At 49.7% G+C, this 5,695-nt stretch overlaps 1 long non-coding RNA gene across 3 annotated transcripts; it reads right to left on the reverse strand.

The window, feature by feature from the left end:
* Positions 1-359: 359 nt before the first annotated feature.
* LOC120097837 (uncharacterized) lies at positions 360-5,389 on the reverse strand. Of its 3 annotated transcripts, none has more exons than XR_015641090.1 (3): positions 4,355-5,389; positions 2,242-2,310; positions 360-2,158 (listed from the first exon to the last, which is right to left on the reverse strand). It is a non-coding gene; the product is annotated as an uncharacterized LOC120097837 (long non-coding RNA). The 3 variants fall into 3 exon arrangements; XR_015641089.1 differs by having other exon boundaries at positions 2,242-2,481; positions 4,355-5,282; XR_015641091.1 differs by having other exon boundaries at positions 2,242-2,534; positions 4,355-5,181.
* Between the last annotated feature and the right edge of the window lie 306 nt (positions 5,390-5,695).

Below are 5,695 nucleotides of genomic sequence, written 5' to 3' on the forward strand. Positions count from 1 at the left end.
CCAAGACTTTCCCCCAGGGAGAGACCACCTTTCTATCTCCCCTATGGAGCATGGCTTCTTGACCTCTTAGCTCAGATAATATTTCCGCATCTGTCTCTCCATGCGCAGGTATGCACGGGTGTGTGGCGTTAAGGGTGATGTGTTCAATTATTAGTAATGCATAGAGTTAGTGCTGCGTCATACCATGCTTGTTGGACTGCATGGAGCCGTGTTGTGGTTTGTGGTGTGGTATGGTGTGGTGTTATACCACTGAGTGCTATGTTAAGCTGTGTTACTGTGCTTGGCTTCATGCTATATTATGCTGCCTTGTGTTGAATTCTTAGCAAGAAGAGAACAGAATCCAAATGAACACACCACCATGCCTTCCCCTTGGGTATTTTTAGTGGTCAAGTAAAACTCAACTCTCCTGTCCCCAAGCAAACCAAGAAAGGGTCTGCTACGGACTGGCCCAAAGGCCATCAAACAGGAGCCTACCTGTTTTAGACAGTCTTTCAATATGTATCCAAGCTGGCCTTGAACTCGTGATCCTCTCCCTTAATCCTCCACAGGCTGGGATTCCAGCAGCCGGTGGGCTTTTCTCTGATACCTGCCTGTCCTAGAAGCCAGTGCATTTATCTGTCAAGTCTGAAGACACTTGGGAATCACTTAGGGGAAGTGACATCAGGACCTCAGCTCGGAGGGATGAATCGTTGTGTCGTCAAGGTTCGGAGGCACAGAACTGGCACCTCCATCCGGCATTCCTGCCGTCTCTGGAGGTCACACACAGCTTTTGACAGTCACAAGCATGTCCTAATAGAATTAATGCATAGTCCCTGACTTGCATACAGAACACAGTAACCACCCAAGCGTCTCCCTTCTTGAAGTCTGGAGGAGTCCCTTGTGAATACTTCCCGTGATCCCACAACTGTCCTCCCCCAGCAGCAGACTGCAATGGGGAATACTCAGAGTTAGGGTCCCAAAGGCAGGCTAGCCTTAAACACCTGGGCAGGTTCTTCTTTGCTGAGGCTTTTCTTAGTGCAACAGAGCTGTCCAGAGATGGTCTGAGCTCAGCAATGGAGAGCCAGCTATCGGCACATCCTGGTAATACAAGTGTGCTCAGGCAAATGAGACTAAGGTCACTCCCCACCAAATCCTGTCCCACCAAGAGCACTCTATACCCTGTGAAGGGATTAGTAATCAGCAGATAGAAAGCTGTCGCTCATCCTCCAGCTCTCCCCTCAGAGTCTGGCTGGGCTTCCTCTTCAAGCAGGAAGACAGATGCTGAACACACGGGATCGCGTCCCTAGAGAGGGATTCCGCACACCTTGCTCTTGAAGCCCTTAAGTAAATAAGGGCACAGTTCTAATGTGGTTTCCACTGCAAGAGAAAACAGCTGGACACATACAGCACCTGCCACCAACACATGGCTCAGAAATAGAGTAGGAGTGTCCATGGACAAGGTTGCCTGCCAAGCCACAGTCACTGCCACCCAAGAAGGCTGTAGCTCTTTAGAAGGAGAGGGACGGTCGGTGCCTGTGCACGCCTCGGGCTCCAGGGCTTACTGTCACCGGCAGAGAAGCCCAGGATTGGCTCAGAGGAATAAGGAAGAGAACCGAGTTAGAGAGCCAAGGTTGACTGACACACTCTAGTATGTTCCTCAGACTGAGAAACTGACTTGATGAGTAGGAAGCAAGAGAGGTCAGGAATGATTTCTCACACCAACTGTAGACTCTTAGCTGTGTGGCCTTCCACTGGAATGGTCAATGTATCAGGGTCTACACCCTTAAAGAACACCAACTCTCCTTCTCCCAGAAGTTCAGTAGCTTCTTGCCTAGGGATGGGACTTCATGCCTTCCACTTCCCTCCATGCTGGAGTTTGGTCTGGCTTGAGTTTCCCAAGGTCTTGTGCATGTTGTCACACCAACTATGAATCTGTAAGTACACTTGCCTTGTTGTGTCTGAAACATGTTGTTTCCCTGTAGTCACCCACCGCCTTACACTCTCCCCCATCCTTCATCCCTAATGACCCCAGAGCCTTAGGAGGATGGGACATGATACAGATGTCCCACTTATGGCTGAGTATTCCCGTCTCTGCGCCTTGACCAGTTGTGGATCTCTATGTAAATCACCATCCACTGCAATAAAAGCTTCTCTGATGAGGGTTGAGTGGTCCATTAATCTATGGGTATAAAGATAAGGCATTAGAAAGCAGTCCATTAGCAGAATAATAGTAGTCAATTTTCCCCAGAGCTCATGACATACCTGGCCACAGGTTCTTGGCCCCACAATGTTGCCAGATATGGGTTTCATCTCGTAGAGCAGGACTTGAATCTAATCGGACAATAGTTGGTTACTCCCATGACGCTCATGCCACTACTGTACCAGCCGGCATGTCCTTCTGGGCAAACAATTATTAGAGCTTGCAGGGTTCACGGCTGGGAATGCTCGATAATTACTTTTCTTCTCTGGCAGTGTGCATAGCAGCTTCCGGCACTGTGAAGGCTAAGGGGGTAGGGATGAAGCTTCCAGATCTACCAGCTTGGTAGCTCCATGTTCTGTGAGTCAAATATGTGACACCTTCAGCAATAACGTCTTACCCTCGAGTTCTGGAGCACAGTGAATAGCTTTGGCAGTTAGCCCGTTATATTTGGGAGACTATGGGACTTTACTAGTCAACATGGTAACCCATTCCTGACACTGGCCTTTTCATCTGTTAGCCTGTAGTGTTCAGTAGGGTCCTTGTCACTTTGTTATAGGAAAACTAACTCTCTCCCTCTCTCTTTCTCCCTCTCTCTTTCTCCCTCTCTCTTTCTTCATCCCTCTCTCTCTCTCTCTCTCTCTCTCTCTCTCTCTCTCTCTCTCGGTGGGGTGCGTGTGTGTGTGTGTGTGTGTGTGTGTGTCTGTCTGTCTGTCTGTCTGTCTGTCTTTAAATAGGCATTTACAGTAATGGGTAGGTTTCCATATGGCCTTTTCTAAATGTCTTTAGTGAGATCTATTACTCCCCATATTTCCACCCGTACCCTGCTTTCCCATCCCCACCTCAATTGAACTCTTCCTGTCCCGTTATTCCCCCTTAACCTTTATACCACTTTGTCCTATCTCCCCTCCCTTGCAGCACACACATTCCCATGTCCCTTTACTAATTCCCTGATCTCTATGGGTATTCCAAAGGAAACACACAGATCTGGATACCCTAAGCTATGAGAGAAAACTTGTGTCAATTGACTTTATGAGTCCGAGTTAGCTCACCCAGAATGAGTGTTTCAAGCCCCCTCCGTTTATCTGAGAATGATCATGATTTCATATATCTTTAACAGCTGGATAGTATTCTACTGTGTAAATTATACCTCATGTTCATTGTCCGTTCATCAGTATATAGGAAAGTAATTATCCTAGTGAAGATAGAAGCTAGTGCTTCACTTTCAATCTCTGATGACCTTTCACCTGCCACCTGCCCTAGCACCTGACACCTGCCCTCACACCTGACACCTGCCCTCACACCTGACACCTGCCCTTGCGCTCTAAAATGCCAAAGGAAGAGACCAGGCAGAAAGCAGGAATGAGGCTATGCCTTGAAGCGAATATTCTCAGTTCCTTACTGGGAAAATTCTTCCCAACACTGGAGATGGCCTTGCCCTCCCTCCGTCCTAACATCTATGTGCAGAGAGGGGCTCGCTGCATAGACATTTCAGAGGAGGACCCCATGGACAGTCATCTGTTCCTGTACCCAAGACCACATGCTATGCGAACAGCCATTCGTCCTTCTCTGTGTTTGAGAAGACACATCAGAATTTAAGATGCTTCCAGGACTCTGCCCTCCAGTCTTGATTTCTGGAAACAAGGAACTTTCTAGGGCCATGGGACCTCCATCTTACTGGATGCAAATATCATCCTACAGAGTCATATTCTTCACACACTCCAGGGCTGCCTCTCCCTGCCAGCTCTCTCCATTCTGTGGCTCATGGGGATCTTTCCTGGAATCATTACAGAAGGTCTTAAGGGTTGTGCTTCCCACCTACCCCCCAGCCCTTGCTTCCCTTCAGTGTCTATCTGTGGTGGTTTGAATAAGAATGGCTCCCTAGACTCATCTATTTGAATGTTTAGTCACCAGGGCAGGGCACTATTTGAAAGAATTAGGGGGTGTGACCTTGTTGGAGGAAGTGTGTCACTGGGGATGGACTTTGAGGTTTCAAAAAGCCCGGTACCAAGCCCAGTGTCTCCCTATCTGACTGCAGATCAGAATGTAGCTCTCAACTCCATCTCCAGCACCATGCCTGCCTCTATGCCACCATGCTTCCTGACATGCTGAGAATGAACTAAACATTGCAAATACAAGCAAGCCCCCCAACTGGACGCTTTCTTTTGTAAGAGTTACCTTGGTCACGGTGTCTTTTTCATCACAGGAGAACAGGGATTAAGACATCACCTTCACTCCCCTCTAAGGATCTCTCGGCCTCTCCTTGTCCTCACGGGCCCCAGAGACAGCTGTCCCTTAGCCTCAAAGATGACTCCCAGGCAGTGACAGTGGATACAGATACTGCACAATTACAACCATAAGCCAAGGCCTCAGTCTCTTCCTGTGGGGACACCACGGGGGGGGGGGGGGGGGGGGCGGCAGCACTTCCTGTAGTTCCTCTGCAACCCAGCCGCTTTGCTCAGCTCCAAATGGCATCCCTGGAGCTCAAGGAGGGGCCACATGGAGGCTTATCCCTCAGGCTAGCAGGAACAGGAAATAGACAAGAGTCAAGAGGCCACAGAGAGCCAGGTGGAGAACAAGAATACACAACAGATAGGAGCTCTTGGCAGCAGCCCCAGGCTGACCCCACAGCAATTCAAACTTCTACCTGCCAGAGTCAAGAGGCCAAAGGACTTCCCTTAGGATGCCTGCAAGGCTTTCATCAACTAGAGGGTCCTGCTCATGGGGAGCTATTGCGGGTGCATGAGCTTCTAGTATAAAAGGCCCATTTGCCCGACTGCAAGGCTGCTACCAAGACATTCCTGAAAGCCCCGCCCCCCACCCCTGCACCTCCCTTGCTGAAGAGTACAGCTGTCCTGTTCTTCTCAGGGGTCAGATCCCAGGAAGGGCGAGATCTAGCCGCAGCATCCCAATATCCAGTCTTGACTATTTCCTGCAGGCAGATGATACCAGGAAACCTCTGCTATCTTCCCAGAAGCTGCAAAGGCCCTTGCCATGGTGACAATATTCCAGGAAAGACAGGAGCAAAGCACACAGAAACCCTGCCAAGGGCCAGATGCTCCCGCAGGCTCTCTGCCCCATTTGGTCGGTTGTCTAACCTGAAGTCACCCCTCCTGGGGATGCAGAGCCTGGCTTCCATCCACCCTGGAGAATTATTAACGTTGGGTTTTGAGAGGCAGCTGCTTACATTCTAATTCTAGCCTAATTGTCACCAAAGGCAGGAAGGTCCAGAGTACAGACTACCGCTGGACTGGGTCACGTGAGGGAAAGCAGTTTTCAACTCCGAGGATGGAGCTGCTGTGACTAGATGGGCCATAAAGCTGAAGGAAGCCTCTGGGAGCAGCCAGGTGGCTGCACTGTTGCTGAATCTGGATCGGGCAGGGAGGGAGTATCCAGGAAATGGGTCATTCTGCTGTTTATGCTGTCAAGTTCTGACGGTGTGTGGGGGCCAAGTCCGCCCCACACGGCTACATGTAAACCTTGAAGCTCACAAGTATTAACAATCCAGACCCAGCTGCC

The sequence above is a fragment of the Rattus norvegicus genome, chromosome 17 (genome assembly GCF_021556685.1).
Source record: "Rattus norvegicus strain SHRSP/BbbUtx chromosome 17, alternate assembly SHRSP_T2T, whole genome shotgun sequence".
NCBI lineage: Eukaryota > Metazoa > Chordata > Mammalia > Rodentia > Muridae > Rattus > Rattus norvegicus.